General features: G+C 41.8%; 1 long non-coding RNA gene across 6 annotated transcripts; it reads right to left on the bottom strand.

Annotated features, from left to right (window-relative positions):
* Positions 1-19,780: 19,780 nt before the first annotated feature.
* LOC136456296 (uncharacterized) lies at positions 19,781-20,527 on the bottom strand. Of its 6 annotated transcripts, none has more exons than XR_010759401.1 (2): positions 20,132-20,527; positions 19,781-20,058 (listed from the first exon to the last, which is right to left on the bottom strand). It is a non-coding gene; the product is annotated as an uncharacterized lncRNA (long non-coding RNA). The 6 variants fall into 6 exon arrangements; XR_010759402.1 differs by having other exon boundaries at positions 19,781-20,055; XR_010759403.1 differs by having other exon boundaries at positions 19,781-20,022.
* Between the last annotated feature and the right edge of the window lie 100 nt (positions 20,528-20,627).

Genomic DNA, 20,627 nt, shown 5'->3' with positions numbered 1-20,627 from the left:
AACAGAGAACTTGTAAAATTCATAATAAATCATAGAAAAGTCATAAAAATGCCAAACCAGTTTTGTTGAGTTCCTAAAATCATGATATACCTATTAGTATATTTTGTTCACATAGTTTCATGATATTCTTGGAAGCTATATAATTAAATTAAGGTGCTTAATATTATTAAAAGAAGAACTTGTAGGAATTTCCGTGGTAAATTGGTAATAGTGTTGGATCTAAAATTTCTACAGTAGGTTCCTAGCAATATTAGGTACTCATTGTATTTTTTGTGGCTCTAGAATAATCAGTTTGCTAGGTAGGTAATGATGTCCTATTTTGAATAAGGATTAAATCGATAGAATGGAATAAAGAAACACCGTGAAATGTTGTAACTAAAACATTGGTAAGGAAGTAACGCCTTATTCGTCAACATGGATATATAGCCTAAGTACGAACATTGTTAGAGCGAGCTCGTTAGCTTGTGAGGCATGATCGGATTTCTAAGCATTCCAGTTGTCGTTGATTATTTACATCTATGCATTTGCATCAATGCATATCATATAGGTACGATGATGGGTCAATGGATCGATTGAAGGATGATTGGGAATCCAAGGATGGTGTAATGGTATTCTCTCCAGGAGATGATGCAATGGGCTTTCTATTCAGATGATGGTGGATGATCTGACGATGCAGATACTAACTTTTTAATATATATCTTACCCAGGCAAGCCCCGGTGCATAACCCCTACTTTTCTGTAGTTTAAATTATATTTGTGCATTAAGTTTTCAGGAGTTGAATGAAACCCACTTGCATATATATATATATATATATATATATATATATATATATATATATATATATATATATATATATATATATATATCCTATTGAGTCTTACTAGTATTACAAGATCGTGTAGATTGCTATGCTACAGGACTCTGGTAGAAGTCGAGTGATGGCTGTCACTCGCGAGAGATAGGGAATATATTATTGGATTATTATCACTTGAAAAATATAAATGGTGGAAAATAAAAATGGTGACCGGGCAGGGATATGATTTTGGTATTGGTGGGTGTAAGAGGTTGTGTCGCCGTGGATGTGGGGCATAGCTTAGTTACACTGCTTTCCCTGTCTGTGTCGGTTAAGGACCGGTCGTTGCATAAGCCATCGAGGCAAGTCACAGATTTATTATCCCGAGCACATACTTGTGTATGTGCGCTTGGAAGACTTGTTGCTCTCTTATCGTGGGTTCCGGCTCTTTCTAGACTGACTGTCAGGGTTTTGTTTTGGTGGAGGAGGTCCTTGCACCGTACTGAGTCTGAGACTCAGGGGCGGGGGCTTAGAGTCCCAGTTTGGACATGGACCTAGGACCCCAGGACAGGAGGGTGACGGGTTGGTCCTGTTTGTGCCTTGGACACAAGCGGGGTGTGTGTTTTCGGGGTACCTAGCTAGGGGCATTGATTCACGAATCGCTGGGCAATCTGGTACAGCTTGTTTCGTGTCTAGCACCATAGTAAGAACTAGAAGATGAAAGATGGAATGAAAAAAGGAAATCTGATTGCTTACCACCTGCTTGAAAGTAGCACATGTGCTTACATAGAATGGTTAGTTAATAAACCAATGCGGCTATTAATAAAAATCGAATATAAGGACGCACGGTTAGTAATGCTTCCTGCAAATGCAATAACCCACAAGCCAGATAGCCTTGCATATCCTTGGAGTCTTTTCTTCCCCCTGTTACAGGTGACAGGTGGATGCTAGAGCTGACTCTTGTGTGTGGATTCCTCCTGGTGGGCTCAGAGAGGATTTCCTTACGCGACGATCATAGTTTTTATTTATAACTCTTACTAAATATTTTTATAAAGGAAAGTTTTATAATTTGTTGTCTTAGTTTACACATCCATACTTCATCATGTCAGGATTAGGTATTTATTTTCGCTATAATTCTGATCACATGTTTATATTCCGCTGTTACATTAAATTATCCATAACTCTGATAATATGATTACATTCCGTTGTTATAAGATAAATGTTATACTCTGATGTACATGTAAAGTGATGTAAGAAATGGTTAAGAATGATGTAAGCTTTATTCTCTCATTTGTGATCCTAATGAAAAATATGGATTTTCGGGTTCTCCCCTGGGGTGTGCCCGACGAAACCGAGTAATTTAGTGTCCTCCTTTGGGTGCTTAGTGTCTAATGAAAGATGAGAACTCCTGGAAGGTAGTAGATTAGGCGGTTTTGCCACATGTAGCGCTACCCAAACGTTGAATGGGTCTTGTATTTTGTGTATTGTTGTTGGAGATAGTCTCAGGGATTGTAAACTAGGTATTGCTAGTGTCCACATTTCGTACTATCAACTAGTGAATTTTGTAGTCGCATGTTGGTTCGAACAACTTATCACTTAGTGACTTAGGAGTTATACCGATTCAGGCAACTATGCACTACGTCTAGTCAGGGGTGTTCGTTCATGTTCCTGTGCACCGAAGGCATGACAAGGGTTACAAATAGGTGAGAGTGAAAGCTAAAAAGCTAAGGAGCCAAGAATGTTTGAAGAATAAAGTGTTAAAGAGAAAGAAAAGGGAGCCCCTACCTCACCTTATATAGTTGAGGAGGTAGGGTTACAAAAAAACAGTGAGGTCCCACATGTTGGTCGGTCTTGATGGGACGTTGACTAACGTCGCCTAGTCCCATCCTACGTCATTGTTGTCATCCCATCTGGGGTCATGGTGGAAGACGTGGGAAACAACAACTACATCCGTCTGAGCTCATGACATGGTTGGCAGAACAACGCCACCATAGTTGCCAGTAGGGGTGGGAAAAATACCTGATACACAATCCCCAAACCCGAATTACCTAGATCCGGACCTGAAGTACCTGAACCCAAAATTCCGGATCATAATTTCGGATATAACTGTAAAAAAACCCAAATTTAGTTCAGCTAATGTTCTACCCGAACTACCCGAAATATCTCAAATCTTTGCTCTTCTATTCCTAATATGAAGACATGAAGTAATTCAATGCAATGTAAATCTATTATTCGGTACAGCTCAACGTAGATCTATGCTAGTTTGATAACTGATTTCTTATTAAATGATATGAAGAAACGAAGTGATTTGAAGGACTATTGTTAATTTCTTGAAAATGCTACTGGTTTTGTCAATTTTAGGTATATCGAGTAAATCGAACCCAAATTATCATTTACCCAAAAATTTAAGTAATGTTTTTTCGGGGCCAACATCACGTAGTAATTTTTAATACCCAAATTTTCAATTACCTGATCTGAAATTTTCTTGAATGCCCGCCCCAAATTGCTAGCGAGGTCCATCCTATCTCCCAGTCCGTACAAGTCTGCTGCAGTGCAAAGCATGCTGTACTTGTTATAGTGAACATTTAGTTTGTAAATAATGACAAAATTGGGGTAATTCATGGAAATTCAAGGGGCTAATTAGGTCATCTCATATAATGGTTGATAGGGTATTTTGGATGCAAATTTAGGACATTAGTATAGAATATACTCCCTCCGTCCATGTTTAAGTGTTATCGTAGGAATCGTGCCGGTCAAATAAGATTATAGAAAATATTAGCAATATTTATATCTCCGAATAAATTCATTGTAAAAATAGATTCAATGATCTATCTAACAAAACTAATTATGTACTATAAATATTAATACTTTATTTTATATGTTTAGTCAAAGTTAAGTACGTTTGACTTCTAAGGAAGCGGAAATGACAGATAAAAAGGAACAGAGCGAGTATTTCACAATAGCATAAGGTGGGTAAATTTAATGTAGATTTAGGGGGTTATTTATGCTGTTTCATAATGGCAAAGGTAGTTTTTTTAGAAATTAGAATAGATCCATTTTTGTTCTTTTTTAGAGAAATTTTAAGATTTATTATTTTTTAACATGCTCATGAGGATCAACGTGGAGACTTTGTTGAGGACATCCAATTGGTAAATAGTAAGACACGGAGGACATATCGATATGCCATGTAGAGGGAGGAAAACCATGGATATCAGATGGGGGAACATATAGAGTAATAGTTGTCCATATTTATATTCAGAATTATATTTTTGACAGAAAAAATAGGTAATTATTAATCACATACTCCTTGCGTCCCAAAATAATTGCACTTATAGGATTCAAAATTTGTCCCATAATAAGAACACTATGCTAGTACTATTTTCTTTATTTTTAAAGTACAATCATTACATGTTGGTACTACTTTTGAAGTTTTGACTAGAAACGCGGGCACGGCTTTGCCGCGCCTTCCCTTTCGATTAGGCCAGTGGCAATAAGAATATAGGTGTAGTGATGAGAAACTTAGCAATTTTTTTTTCATTTTATGATTTTTATGTATTTTCGAGACTTTATTATCATGAAGATATAATTTTATTTGCCCCTAAAAAGCATAGAAAAAAGTTTATATGAAAAAATCGTTACTAAAACATGTGATATTATGAATGCACTGCATAATTCTACTCGATAGGACTTCAGATGAACTTGATTTTCTATGACTTCTGGAGACGCACGGAAATTCCCGTTGGCTTGGCTTCTGATCCGTTGGTAAACTGAAGGCCAATACGTGTTGCTTTCAGTACCTTATTATATTATATATAGAGTTGTGCAACCGACGTAATTTTGGACACTTGTTCTTATTATTATTCACCACTGTAGCTAGTAGATAGGAGTTGCTAGATTTTTCTACCAAGCAGTAGCTTTCGCTAGGCACTTGTTTCGCTTGCATGCAGTACGTGGAGGACTCGGGTCACGGGTGGCTGGAATCTAGATGCGTCCGTACGATGCAATTTTAAAGTTTCAGCTAATTTATTTTTTGGAAAAAAAGAGATATAATCAAAGTTGGCCTGTATTTTGTTTTGAGAAAAATCTAAGGAGGTTTTCGCAAAAATTGCTGAGAGTGTCTCTGGAGCGCAGGTTGATTTTCGATAAAGTGAAGGTCTTTTTTGCAAAAAAAACAGAACCCATCCGTTCTAGACGGCGGGTTGATTTGGAAATAATCTGAGGTGTTATTTGCAAAATATTCTGAGAGGGCCTTTGGAGCGCGGGTTGATTTCCAAAAAGTTAAAGGGGTTTTTCGTAAAATGGCCGCGCATCGCCCGATCTGGGCTGTCCGCGCGCCCGATCCGACGGCCGGGAACGGCCGGCGACGTGGCACGCTGTTTGCCCACGATCTGGACCCAGGATTCATATAGAAAGATAGGGGCATATATAGAATTTCATAGTAGCCTTGGTCTTTCCCCATATCCCAGAAGTGTATTTATTTTAGGACTGAGGAGTACTTACTATATGCATATTATGTTAGAAAATACTGTAAACTAGCAGATGAGCCCGCGCGTTGCGCGGGTAATATTGGGGGAAAAAGGTTTGTGCTGTGTTGGGGAAAAAAAACCAAAAAAACAAAAGGTGTATTGTTCCTTATTGGGTCGGAATACTGTTCATATCATGCCCGTTACTGTGCATAAACCGTTACTATTTATATTGTAATCCGTTACTGTGCATAAAACCCGTTTACTGTGCATAAAAAATCGTTACTGTAGCGCGAAGTTTCACGTTAACTGTGCCGGTAACAGTGATTTGTGAGAGCGATCGGAGTTCTCAGATTGCACGTCTTTTATACTATAGTATAGATAAGAGCAGAGCATATAGACAACTACTCCCTCCGTCCCAAAATAAGTGATGTTTTTTACTTTCACCCCTCTTGTTTGACCGTTCGTTTTATTCAAAAAATTTATATAAATATTATCTATTTTGTTATGACTTATTTTATCATTGAAGATATTTTAATAATGATGGACCGGTCGTTGCATAAGCCATCGAGGCAAGTCACAGATTTATTATCCCGAGCACATACTTGTGTATGTGCGCTTGGAAGACTTGTTGCTCTCTTATCGTGGGTTCCGGCTCTTTCTAGACTGACTGTCAGGGTTTTGTTTTGGTGGAGGAGGTCCTTGCACCGTACTGAGTCTGAGACTCAGGGGCGGGGGCTTAGAGTCCCAGTTTGGACATGGACCTAGGACCCCAGGACAGGAGGGTGACGGGTTGGTCCTGTTTGTGCCTTGGACACAAGCGGGGTGTGTGTTTTCGGGGTACCTAGCTAGGGGCATTGATTCACGAATCGCTGGGCAATCTGGTACAGCTTGTTTCGTGTCTAGCACCATAGTAAGAACTAGAAGATGAAAGATGGAATGAAAAAAGGAAATCTGATTGCTTACCACCTGCTTGAAAGTAGCACATGTGCTTACATAGAATGGTTAGTTAATAAACCAATGCGGCTATTAATAAAAATCGAATATAAGGACGCACGGTTAGTAATGCTTCCTGCAAATGCAATAACCCACAAGCCAGATAGCCTTGCATATCCTTGGAGTCTTTTCTTCCCCCTGTTACAGGTGACAGGTGGATGCTAGAGCTGACTCTTGTGTGTGGATTCCTCCTGGTGGGCTCAGAGAGGATTTCCTTACGCGACGATCATAGTTTTTATTTATAACTCTTACTAAATATTTTTATAAAGGAAAGTTTTATAATTTGTTGTCTTAGTTTACACATCCATACTTCATCATGTCAGGATTAGGTATTTATTTTCGCTATAATTCTGATCACATGTTTATATTCCGCTGTTACATTAAATTATCCATAACTCTGATAATATGATTACATTCCGTTGTTATAAGATAAATGTTATACTCTGATGTACATGTAAAGTGATGTAAGAAATGGTTAAGAATGATGTAAGCTTTATTCTCTCATTTGTGATCCTAATGAAAAATATGGATTTTCGGGTTCTCCCCTGGGGTGTGCCCGACGAAACCGAGTAATTTAGTGTCCTCCTTTGGGTGCTTAGTGTCTAATGAAAGATGAGAACTCCTGGAAGGTAGTAGATTAGGCGGTTTTGCCACATGTAGCGCTACCCAAACGTTGAATGGGTCTTGTATTTTGTGTATTGTTGTTGGAGATAGTCTCAGGGATTGTAAACTAGGTATTGCTAGTGTCCACATTTCGTACTATCAACTAGTGAATTTTGTAGTCGCATGTTGGTTCGAACAACTTATCACTTAGTGACTTAGGAGTTATACCGATTCAGGCAACTATGCACTACGTCTAGTCAGGGGTGTTCGTTCATGTTCCTGTGCACCGAAGGCATGACAAGGGTTACAAATAGGTGAGAGTGAAAGCTAAAAAGCTAAGGAGCCAAGAATGTTTGAAGAATAAAGTGTTAAAGAGAAAGAAAAGGGAGCCCCTACCTCACCTTATATAGTTGAGGAGGTAGGGTTACAAAAAAACAGTGAGGTCCCACATGTTGGTCGGTCTTGATGGGACGTTGACTAACGTCGCCTAGTCCCATCCTACGTCATTGTTGTCATCCCATCTGGGGTCATGGTGGAAGACGTGGGAAACAACAACTACATCCGTCTGAGCTCATGACATGGTTGGCAGAACAACGCCACCATAGTTGCCAGTAGGGGTGGGAAAAATACCTGATACACAATCCCCAAACCCGAATTACCTAGATCCGGACCTGAAGTACCTGAACCCAAAATTCCGGATCATAATTTCGGATATAACTGTAAAAAAACCCAAATTTAGTTCAGCTAATGTTCTACCCGAACTACCCGAAATATCTCAAATCTTTGCTCTTCTATTCCTAATATGAAGACATGAAGTAATTCAATGCAATGTAAATCTATTATTCGGTACAGCTCAACGTAGATCTATGCTAGTTTGATAACTGATTTCTTATTAAATGATATGAAGAAACGAAGTGATTTGAAGGACTATTGTTAATTTCTTGAAAATGCTACTGGTTTTGTCAATTTTAGGTATATCGAGTAAATCGAACCCAAATTATCATTTACCCAAAAATTTAAGTAATGTTTTTTCGGGGCCAACATCACGTAGTAATTTTTAATACCCAAATTTTCAATTACCTGATCTGAAATTTTCTTGAATGCCCGCCCCAAATTGCTAGCGAGGTCCATCCTATCTCCCAGTCCGTACAAGTCTGCTGCAGTGCAAAGCATGCTGTACTTGTTATAGTGAACATTTAGTTTGTAAATAATGACAAAATTGGGGTAATTCATGGAAATTCAAGGGGCTAATTAGGTCATCTCATATAATGGTTGATAGGGTATTTTGGATGCAAATTTAGGACATTAGTATAGAATATACTCCCTCCGTCCATGTTTAAGTGTTATCGTAGGAATCGTGCCGGTCAAATAAGATTATAGAAAATATTAGCAATATTTATATCTCCGAATAAATTCATTGTAAAAATAGATTCAATGATCTATCTAACAAAACTAATTATGTACTATAAATATTAATACTTTATTTTATATGTTTAGTCAAAGTTAAGTACGTTTGACTTCTAAGGAAGCGGAAATGACAGATAAAAAGGAACAGAGCGAGTATTTCACAATAGCATAAGGTGGGTAAATTTAATGTAGATTTAGGGGGTTATTTATGCTGTTTCATAATGGCAAAGGTAGTTTTTTTAGAAATTAGAATAGATCCATTTTTGTTCTTTTTTAGAGAAATTTTAAGATTTATTATTTTTTAACATGCTCATGAGGATCAACGTGGAGACTTTGTTGAGGACATCCAATTGGTAAATAGTAAGACACGGAGGACATATCGATATGCCATGTAGAGGGAGGAAAACCATGGATATCAGATGGGGGAACATATAGAGTAATAGTTGTCCATATTTATATTCAGAATTATATTTTTGACAGAAAAAATAGGTAATTATTAATCACATACTCCTTGCGTCCCAAAATAATTGCACTTATAGGATTCAAAATTTGTCCCATAATAAGAACACTATGCTAGTACTATTTTCTTTATTTTTAAAGTACAATCATTACATGTTGGTACTACTTTTGAAGTTTTGACTAGAAACGCGGGCACGGCTTTGCCGCGCCTTCCCTTTCGATTAGGCCAGTGGCAATAAGAATATAGGTGTAGTGATGAGAAACTTAGCAATTTTTTTTTCATTTTATGATTTTTATGTATTTTCGAGACTTTATTATCATGAAGATATAATTTTATTTGCCCCTAAAAAGCATAGAAAAAAGTTTATATGAAAAAATCGTTACTAAAACATGTGATATTATGAATGCACTGCATAATTCTACTCGATAGGACTTCAGATGAACTTGATTTTCTATGACTTCTGGAGACGCACGGAAATTCCCGTTGGCTTGGCTTCTGATCCGTTGGTAAACTGAAGGCCAATACGTGTTGCTTTCAGTACCTTATTATATTATATATAGAGTTGTGCAACCGACGTAATTTTGGACACTTGTTCTTATTATTATTCACCACTGTAGCTAGTAGATAGGAGTTGCTAGATTTTTCTACCAAGCAGTAGCTTTCGCTAGGCACTTGTTTCGCTTGCATGCAGTACGTGGAGGACTCGGGTCACGGGTGGCTGGAATCTAGATGCGTCCGTACGATGCAATTTTAAAGTTTCAGCTAATTTATTTTTTGGAAAAAAAGAGATATAATCAAAGTTGGCCTGTATTTTGTTTTGAGAAAAATCTAAGGAGGTTTTCGCAAAAATTGCTGAGAGTGTCTCTGGAGCGCAGGTTGATTTTCGATAAAGTGAAGGTCTTTTTTGCAAAAAAAACAGAACCCATCCGTTCTAGACGGCGGGTTGATTTGGAAATAATCTGAGGTGTTATTTGCAAAATATTCTGAGAGGGCCTTTGGAGCGCGGGTTGATTTCCAAAAAGTTAAAGGGGTTTTTCGTAAAATGGCCGCGCATCGCCCGATCTGGGCTGTCCGCGCGCCCGATCCGACGGCCGGGAACGGCCGGCGACGTGGCACGCTGTTTGCCCACGATCTGGACCCAGGATTCATATAGAAAGATAGGGGCATATATAGAATTTCATAGTAGCCTTGGTCTTTCCCCATATCCCAGAAGTGTATTTATTTTAGGACTGAGGAGTACTTACTATATGCATATTATGTTAGAAAATACTGTAAACTAGCAGATGAGCCCGCGCGTTGCGCGGGTAATATTGGGGGAAAAAGGTTTGTGCTGTGTTGGGGAAAAAAAACCAAAAAAACAAAAGGTGTATTGTTCCTTATTGGGTCGGAATACTGTTCATATCATGCCCGTTACTGTGCATAAACCGTTACTATTTATATTGTAATCCGTTACTGTGCATAAAACCCGTTTACTGTGCATAAAAAATCGTTACTGTAGCGCGAAGTTTCACGTTAACTGTGCCGGTAACAGTGATTTGTGAGAGCGATCGGAGTTCTCAGATTGCACGTCTTTTATACTATAGTATAGATAAGAGCAGAGCATATAGACAACTACTCCCTCCGTCCCAAAATAAGTGATGTTTTTTACTTTCACCCCTCTTGTTTGACCGTTCGTTTTATTCAAAAAATTTATATAAATATTATCTATTTTGTTATGACTTATTTTATCATTGAAGATATTTTAATAATGATTTATATAATTTATACAAAAATTTTGAGTAAGACGAACGGTCAAACGAGATATCTGAAAGTTAAAAATATTACTTATTTTGGGACGGATAGAGTAATTTTGTTAACTGTAGGTATTAAACACAAGCAGCTTCTAGCGTGCCGAAGCACGGATTGATGCGGTTCATGCGGTGTGTCTACGCCAGGAATTTGGATTTTGGGTTACTGTAGCACGTTTGTTTTTATTTGGTAAATAGTGTTCAAACATGGACTAATTAGGCTCAAAACGTTCGTCTCGCAATTTCCCACCAAACTGTACAATTAGTTTTTCTTTTCGTCTACATTTAATGCTCTATGTACAGGCCCTAAATATTTGATGTAACAGATACTATAGCAACTTTTTGAAAGTTAGGGTCGAACTAAAGAAGGGCTACCTTCTCCTAGCGAAGTCAATCAAGCCCTTGCTTAGTTCCATGAATTTGGATTTTGGGGCTACTGTAGCACGTTCGTTTTTATTTGGCAAATAGTGTTCAAACATGGACTAATTAGGCTCAAAACGTTCGTCTCGTAATTTCCCACCAAACTGTGCAATTAGTTTTTCTTTTCATCTACATTTAATGCTCCATACACGGGCCGCAAACATTCGATGTGACAGATACTGTAGCAACTTTTTAGAATTTGGCCTTCAACTAAACACGGCGCAACTGCTGACTGTTGTGGGATGCCGACATGCAGTAGTGCCATAGGAGTACTCCTAGGCCCATACTGGCATGAGTACAGCGCGGTACATGAAACACCGAGCTCGGTGAGTGAGGTGACTGGGGTTGTCGTTTCCAAATAGTCAGCCCTGGTTTAGTTTCATGAATTTGGATTTTGGCGTTACTGTAGCATGTTCGTTTTTATTTGGTAAATAGTGCTCAAAGACTAATTAGGTTCAAAACGTTCGTCTCGCAATTTCCCACCAAACTATGCAATTAGTTTTTCTTTTCGTCTACATTTAATGCTCCATGCACGGGCCGCAAACATTCGATGTGGCAGGTACTGTAGCAACTTTTTAAAAGTTGGGGTGGAACTAGGCTGTGTTTAGTTGTAGGAATTTGGATTTTGGAGCTACTGTAGCACGTTCGTTTTTATTTGGTAAATAGTGTTCAAACATGAACTAATTAGGCTCAAAACGTTCGTCTCGCAATTTCCCATCAAACTGTGCAATTAGTTTTTCTTTTTGTCTACATTTAATGCTCCATACACGGGCCGCAAACATTCGATGTGATAGGTACTGTAGCAACTTTTTAGAAGTTGAGGTGGAACTAAACCAGGCTAAACAAAGGCTCGAAAGCTTCTCTCTCTCAAGTCTGACAAACCTGTACTCCTACTACTTACTCCGTACGTAGCTGATGAGTTCCATCATGGGCTCATGGCGCATGCAAGGACAGCCAAGCTGCTGCTGATGTGACCTTCGTATAGGGCGTGGCGCTCGGTCGTCTCTCAAGTGATTGATGCCTTCATGGTGTCAGATGCAGGATTTGTCACAGGCGACTTCGGATTCCTTGTTATTGTTGGGTCGACTCCCAGCTCCTGCCTCCTGTTTCAGTGTTTCTATAGTTCCTCCGTAACAGGGCCCGTTTGGCGTGGTTTCTATCAGCATTTGTACTATCGAGCAATATTTTAAGAGCCAATCAAATCAAATCCTCACCGTTGGAGCATTAGTAATAGTACTATTAATTTATGTTGCAGCTAAGCTTATAGATAGCTTTTGTTATAGACTAGCTAGTTCCACAGTATTCTAGGCAGTTCATATAGAATAATTTAGCCCTTGTTTAGTTGGGTGAATTTAGATTTTGGGGCTACTGTAGCATGTTCGTTTTTATTTGGCAAATAGTGTTCAAACATGGACTAACTAGGCTTAAAACGTTCGTCTCGCAATTTCCCACCAAACTGTGCAATTAGTTTTTATTTTCGTCTACATTTAATGCTCCATGCACGGGCCGCAAACATTCGATGTGACAGGTACTGTAGCAATTTTTTGGACTTTGGGGTCCAACTAAAATCCCTATGGACTGCTTTTGGACACATTATGATTGCTCGTTTTTTTCCCACGGCTTCTTTGATTATCTTAAGACTCATTCTGAATTTGATCTATAACTAGTACTAGTACATGTGTATTCTTTTTAGATAAAGGATATAAAATTCGTCCTCTATATCCACATAGAATATATATAACCAAAATATAAAATCTGGCCTATATACATGTGTATTCTAGGGGAAGATTCTCATAACCTAACCATTAAAGTCCAACCATTCAGCTCCACCCTAATATTTGAAGATAATGGCCGCGAAACACTTTCAACCATCTATAAATCTATGGATATAAGCTAGATGTAAGGAAAATGGCACCTAGCTAGTGCCATTAATGATTTTGGTGATTAAGTGATAACATGATCTTTGGAACTAATGTATTTGCTAGTATACAAAGTTTTAGTCCAATGGATGCAAGGATGGACTTGGATGAGGCGACGATAGTGACCATGTCATCAACACCTCAAGCAAAGAACAAGAAGATGCTTTGAAGACAAATAGAAGACAAGCAAGATGACCAAGCATCGAGTGGAAGAAGTCCGGTTGATCGAAAAGACGCGAAACAATAAAGCTCAGAGTGCACCACCGAAGCTCTCAAGTACGGGAGCATCGGGCCTTAGAAGACTAGGTTGGCAAAGGGCTAAAGGGAGAACCCCACCTTACCTTCCGGTGGATCACTGGAGAGGTGCACCGGAGGATAATTACAAAGAGGGTGCTAGAGACATGGTAGAAGTGATACACTCACCGGAACTCTCTAGTGGTGCACGAGAGCTTACCAACATAATTTAGACTCTCCAATGATCGGCTAACAACTGGTCTATGTGGCAGTTACAATATCTCTATGGTGGGTTCTTTAGACCTATCTGGTGCTCACTGCTATTGTGCAGTTCAGCCCGTTGGCTAGTTTTAAAGTTTGGGGCTATATATACTCCTCTGCTCGTCCATTTCATGCATGTGTGTTGGAGCTGAGGCAAGTTGCTAGTGAGTTGAAGCTCGCCGACTATTGTTCTAACCACCAAAAGTGCTTAAGAAAAGATTATGTGATTAGCATTAGTGCTTTGCGAAGTGCTTAGGTAGACCACAATTAGTGCTTACTCTAGGTTTAGACCTAGTGTTTAGTGAGACTGCTCACCTCCAAGCTACCGTGCCTGCGTGCACCAAGATTTGTATACTAGGGGCTTGGATTCTTGTGAGACCCTACTACGTGTGGAGTTGCCGCTTAAGTTGTACTATGGGAATGAGGCATGCGGCGTTTTGACCGGAAGCTCGATAGTGAAGACAACTGTGAGTGGTCTAGGAGAGGCCACACAGAGACTCACTTTGCGCGTGGGGAAGGCCTATGAGCTATCCATAGAGTTACTCGACCGGGAGTTATCCTTGCGAGGGGTCCGACGGGGACTAGGGGAAGCACACGCTTCTCAATGCCTCAAGAAAAAGTCGACATGTTAGTTTTCGTTCTCTAACTCGTTTACATTTCCACACTTACTTGCATTCTTTGGTTGTGTGCTTACCTTTCTTAGTCTAGCTTGCTAAGTTAGTTGATATGATTGGAACCTAGGGTGGAAAACTCTTTTACGTTAGAGGTAATAACACTCAACAAAAACGTAGTGCTTAGTTAACCATTACTTTTTAAATTGCCTAATCCATCCCCTAAACGTCACGGTCTGTTCACTAGAGATTTTTTTATCTATAATCTAAATTCTACAATTACTATATAAGATATATGGATTCATATAATCTTTAGGAGATCTAAATATGTTCTAAATATTTCTCTTCTATCAAATTTTTCATTAAAGAAGAAAATATATGCCAGCAAGATGGCTCTATAATTTTGATTGAAGTAGAAAGAAAAATCTAATGCCTAATCGTTCTTATATCACTGGCGCCAAGCAAAGCTTCCTGGAGCGCAACCAAACAGGCCTTCTAATGTATGCTACAGTTAACACAACTTGCCAAAAAAATGCTGCCGGCAGTAGTAGTACCGGGCTCTCGACGGTTGTTCTCAGGTGTGTCACTTTTGTCATGACGCGCGGTTGATGCTGCTGACCTGCTGGCTGCCATGGATTGGTGCCAAAGCCTTCTGGTCCGTTGGGCGTTGGCTACGCAAGACAAGACATTCGACGCTGATCAATTTAGATCCGGGTTAACTAAACACGCCAGCGATGAGTGATGATAACCTGAACCGTGAGAAGCTCGTGCTATCATTCGACGTGGCCACGCAGGACAGCATGCGGCGTTTGCCCATGACGCGATGCCCCGCCCGGCTCGACAGCATCTCACTCACCCCAGGAGGCCCAGTGGGGGAATGAAAGCGGGCGAGTGTTTACGGATAGATCGGTAGATAGCACGCGGGTGGTCACCGTTTTCCTATGCAAAAAGCATGGGGCTTTGTTGGCGCAGAACGGCGGCCGTAATCATGCCAAGAGCGGCACGCTGGTACAGGGTACTAGTACTCCTACTAGGACCTGCTAAACACATGGCTCGCATGAGCTGAGTGTCTGAACTCGGACAGTCGGGAGCAGGGGCAACCATGTGCCTAACTGCCTCTAAATCTCCTTGTTCTCGAGCACGGTCCTCGATAAAGAGACATCCGTAACATCGCTCAGTGTCCGGTCCATCACGAGTTTTTTTTTCCTTGTGTGCGTTAACGGTATCAACCTACCAGGCAGGCACGACGCAACTCAACAACTGTGAGGTTACGCCTTGTTTTGGTTAAGTCGGTTGATGCTATGTACTATGATTGATAAGTAGTTCAAACGAATGGGTGACAAATGCACACGCTATGGCGTATGGAGCCGAGAGGGATGGCACGAGTCCACGATGTCCATTGTTTCATTGCGTTGTGCGGCAGCACTAGCGTCCGGACATTCGGACGTACCCCTTGTGTCCAGACGCCCACGCTAGCGCCTGTTGCACGTACAGGCGGGTCTGCCCGAGCTACTCCCCCACGCTCTCCTGCTTCTCGTGTCCCTCCACGCCTGTTGCGCTGCTCCCCTCCATGCACGGTGCCCCAGCAGCTGCAGCAGGTAGTTGTGGCAAGTGACTCACATTGCAACATGCACAACACATTCGATCTACTTTTGAAACATCCAAATCAAACAATTGCAACATACGTACGAAACAGCTAAAACATTTGAAACATACGCCTAAAACACATGCAAAAACACTTGAAAAACAATTACAAACATATACAACGTCCAGATAAAACACTTACAACATATGTGTGCAACATATGCAACATCCAAAAAATACACTTACAACATGCGTCTGACAAAACGGATGAAACATTGGGAACAGACACTTGCAACCTACGTGTACAATCATTGCAACATATGCAACATCCCGATCTACTTTTGCAACATCCACATGAAACACTTGAAACATACCTACGAAACATCTGAAATACTAGAAACATGCGCTTGGAACATTGGGGAGCCCGAGGCCAGGTGATTCCAGCTATCGGTGTCGGAGTCGGCGCCGCGCGAGCACCACCACCACTAGCAGCACCGGGCTTGCCTCGGCCGGGCGGGCGACATGCTCGACGGGCGGGGGCGAGTGCGGCGGGGATGGTGGGTGCACGGCAGCAGCTAGGCGGAGTGGGCGCGCAGTGTCCGGACGGGAAGGCCGCGCGGCTGGAGAAGGTCGCCGCGTTGGAGAAGGCCAGCAGCGGGCAAAGGCGGCGTGGTGGATGCACTCGCGGCGGTCGCATGCGTGCGGTAGTGGTGAAAGATAATGTCACTGTTTTTATTTTGCAGAGAAACCGCGTCGTACTGAAGGTGGAGCGAAAGAGGCCTATTGGGCCTGATCGTTGGCCAGGCCCGGGAACGAGCCGTCCGGACGGAACACGCCTGGACGGACGCCCATGTGTTAGCATTATCGTTGCGCGTAAGTTCCAGTCACTTTAGAGCCGGTTTAATATGGAGACTAACTAATGGATAGCTAAAAATTAGACCTAGATGGGCTTTTGCCCCTTTTGTGCACAATTGTGTATGTTTGTACAGTGGCTTTCTAGGCTCGTGTCTTTTTAATACAACAGGCAGCTCTCCTGCTGGTTCCGTTTCAAAAAAAATTAGACCTAGGCGATCTAAGCAGATTAATAGATTTGTTAATTATTAACCAATCACCCAACCAGTTATATATTAGTCCATTAGCTAGTTGAAATGAGTTTAATAAATTGAGAAAAGATTATAATGCCCCGCCCACTTATTCTTTCCACGCATCATGGTCGTATAATAATTGCTAAAAAAAAGACTTTACCTGTTTGGCTGATGGTTTTTACGGTTAATAAGTAGACTGATGTTGTTTTGTTGTGAGAGAAAAACACTTACCATGACTGATAAGCCGGGCTGATAAGTTCAAGCGAACATGGTATCTATTAGACCACGTATCGAACATTCTCCAACAAATTTTACTCAACTAACTATTAGCCAGCTAACAATTCTAATTAGTTCAAATAGGTCCAAACTTCATCGTTCTTCAAGAAAAACTTCATGTTGTGCTTAGAATAACTTCATTATGCCCAAGAATGGACAATGGAGTCAATTTTGTTTTACTTTTGTAGCCGATAGCCTCAGGCTAGACAATTTGTAGTGCTTACATCAATATGGTATCTATGGTATCCTCATTAACAAAGATTGCCCAACCATAAGGGAGTGGTCCGATCTGACTACTCGAGAGGCCCAATCAGACAGGGATATATTGTACCTACTTGATGGACAAGTCATAGCAAGATATACATGAAAGTTGACTTCATCTATTGTAACTGACTAGAAAACTTCCCTGTAAACTTATCAAGACTATACCATATAAGAAGGGGATAGGGAGCCCCTGATCGAAGACCCAGATAGATCCTCAGCCCATAGACGCATAGATGGAATCCCTACTCGCAACGGACCCTCAACACACACCACATGCAAGCAATAAAGATTCTTATTTACACTAGACATAGAGTACACCTTGAGATCTGTCTATTGAAGGTGCTCATAGGATAAGATGATCATACATGCATTCATAGGGGTCTTTGAGTGGTAGGCGGCATGTGTATCAACAGTGAGACGTCTATGGTGACTTCATCAATTTTAAGATCTGTCGGGTCAGTATTTTTGAGGTGCTCATGAGTACAGGATATATGTGCTATTGTTCATGAGTGTCGGTGTTTCGAGTTGCCACCGACTAGTAAATTTATAATATTGCGCGTCTGGCCCGGATAGTGTGCTAAGAGGACACAAGGTTTATACTGGTTCGGGCAGAATGTCCCTACGTCCAGTTCGTTGCTGCTGCTCATGTTACTAGCACTGAAAAGTTTATAGTAGGGGTTACAAACGGTCGAGAGAGGGACATGTCCTAAGTCTCTGATGGAAAGGGTGAACGGATGCCGAGAGCTCGGTCGCTGCTTGGTTGTATGTTCGGGGTTCGATGAGTTGATCGGATTCGAGTCTCCTATGGTGTGTTGCGATGAGTTTCGATCGTTGGTTCGATGCCCCTTATGGGATGCCCTACTTTTCCTTTTATAGACCAAGGAAAAGCACGGGTTACAGTGGAGGAAAAAGAGGAGGATGAGAAGGAGAAGAAGTCCTCCAGGATTGTCGGGTCCTTCTTTTCCTTCATGCGGGTCCCGCCGACCCTGTAGACGTCAACAGGGATAGCTCCATGTCGTGGCCCTGTCCGTCACTGGCGCCATGTGCAGGCGTCATCTCCCGGTCGTGGCGCTCCACTCCGTCCTGACAGACGTCATGGTGAACTGACGCGGCTGTCAGTTGTTCGTACGAGGGTTAGGCAGAACAGCACCGGTACGCCCGACGCTGTTCCTGATATGAATCCCCAGGTATGGCCCGTCACGGCCATGGGTTATATCGGGGCGTGCCGGTCACCTCCCTGGTGTCAGAGCTTTGACCCAGGCCCATCCGCTTGGACCTGGAGTGGTTGGCGGTGGTATGGGTCTACGTCGGGCGAGGCGGAGCCCGCGGCTTCAGGGTCGGGCGAGGTGGAGCCCGTGGCCTTGGGGGCGGGCGAGGTGGAGCGCAGACCCAAGGGTCAGGCGAGACGGAGCGCAGACCCAAGGGTCGGGCGAGGCGGAGCCCGCGGCCTCAGGGTCGGGCGAGGCAGAGTCCTCCCCCAGAGGCCGGATGAGGCGGAACCAGCCCTCAGAGGTCGGGCAAGGCAGAGCCCGCAACCTCAGAGGTCGGACGAGGCGGAGCGCAGACCCAAGGATCGAGCGAGACGGAGCACAGACCCAAGGGTCGGGCAAGACGGAGCGTAGACCCAAGGGTCGGACGAGGCGGAGTCCTCCCCTAGAGGCCGGGCGAGGTGGAACCAACCCTCAGAGGTCGAGCGAGGCGGAGCTTGCGCACCTAGGGGTCGGTTGGAGCTGTAGTCGCGCTCTTGACTGCTCGGATGTATCAATGTTGATGGTTATTACCTTCTCCTTTTCGGGTACCCTAGTATTGGTCCCTGACAATGAGTGACGGTGCATATGTGTTTATGAGCATCTACATTTATACTGTGATTAAAAAAATAGCTTTTACCAAATAAATACAGAAAATCTTCATTCCGTGTATCATCCATGGAAAAGAGGATTTTATACAGAAGGTAGCGTGAATATGTCCGCTCGTCTAATCTGAGGGGAATTGGTGGACTACAAAGATGGTTAACGCGTGAATGGAATCAAATTCCCAGACCTCTTTAAGTCTCAATATATTCCAAGTTCCCAACCTAGTTGCATCCACATAATTTTTGGTAACGTGATCTCAATCTTCAAGCTCAAAGCACCCCGAACCACGTTGAACTGAAAATCAACTTGTTTGTTTTGGTGGACCACGAAATCAAGGAAAGAATAATGGAGTTCAAGAAGTTCTTAAGTCAGGACTAGGTTTTTAGGTGCATTCTAAAAAACCAAAGAACTGTATAAGTGTTTTTTTTTTCTGTATTTTTGTCCTGAGTCTTTGTAATGGGATGGTTTTTTTTTAACCATGGCACAGACGCAGATACTCGACACCCACCCAATAAACACGCACATTCTACCCATATGAGCACTTCTGAAAAAATGGAGCGACGGATCTGGAGCTTGATGACACCACATGATGGTAATTATTACGGATTTAAATGCATAACATGTTTTCCCAGAAAATGCTTAGCAGTAAATTGTTTTCACAAAAAAAAAATTGTATAACAGTAACGTCTCTAGTTTTACTAAAAAAAAATACAATTTTACAAATTCTTTTAGTTCCCCTAGTAGTGCCATTTTGATATATAGATAATACAATAACCCAACTTATTATCTAGACAAAATGTGTTACCCAATGAACAAGAACAGAAATTTCAAGAGATGTAAAAAGCACACTACTCAGGCAATCTTAACTCTTAAGCAAACTCCGCCTATTTTGCCTCTACTGGACCTTGGGCCATATGTGGACTGGGGGGCTCCCATCCGCAGCAGTCCAACCCGCGTAGAGCAAAGATGGGCTTCCTATTCTCCTTGAGGATTGGTATTCGCTCGCTGTCGACACGTAGAAACCCAGACTTTCATCAGCTACTATGAAAAACGAGATTAGCTGCGGGTAAAACGCACTTTACGAGATAAGCATATTAATGTACTCTCTATTAACCTTATTCTCTTTTGAACATTCCTGGCACCACTGTGCGTAATCGAGACTCACCGAATAATATGTCTGAAACATTTTTCTATAGGACAAGTTTCAAGTCCGGCGCGGTAACAACTCGCGTCCTCCCAATCCCAGCTCCGAGGCATCCAATTCTGCAGAAGAAAAGAGGCACCCAGCTGCACCGTGCCATCACTCGCTTCGACGTAGAAGAGTACTAAACAAGCTGCAATAATTCATCGCGCCTTTATTCTTGCAATAATTCTGGGCTGGATCCGAATTCTGCGAGGTCGGCCACACACTTGAACGGCCTATAAATACCTCGTCCCGTGCCTCCCCAGTCCATCAGGTCCAAAGTGAGATCAAGCTTCAAGCAGTGTTAGTTGCGACAGAGTAAGAAGTAGCACAACAACAATGGCTTCCCTGAAGGCCTCGAAGCCCGCTGGAGTTGCGGCACAGGGCAAGGAGCCGGCACCCAAGCTCAGCGAGACGGCGACGAAGC

This window comes from Miscanthus floridulus, chromosome 6 (genome assembly GCF_019320115.1).
Source record: "Miscanthus floridulus cultivar M001 chromosome 6, ASM1932011v1, whole genome shotgun sequence".
NCBI lineage: Eukaryota > Viridiplantae > Streptophyta > Magnoliopsida > Poales > Poaceae > Miscanthus > Miscanthus floridulus.
The sequence above is the reverse complement of the archived record's forward strand: the minus strand, read 5'-3'. Positions and strand labels throughout refer to the sequence as shown.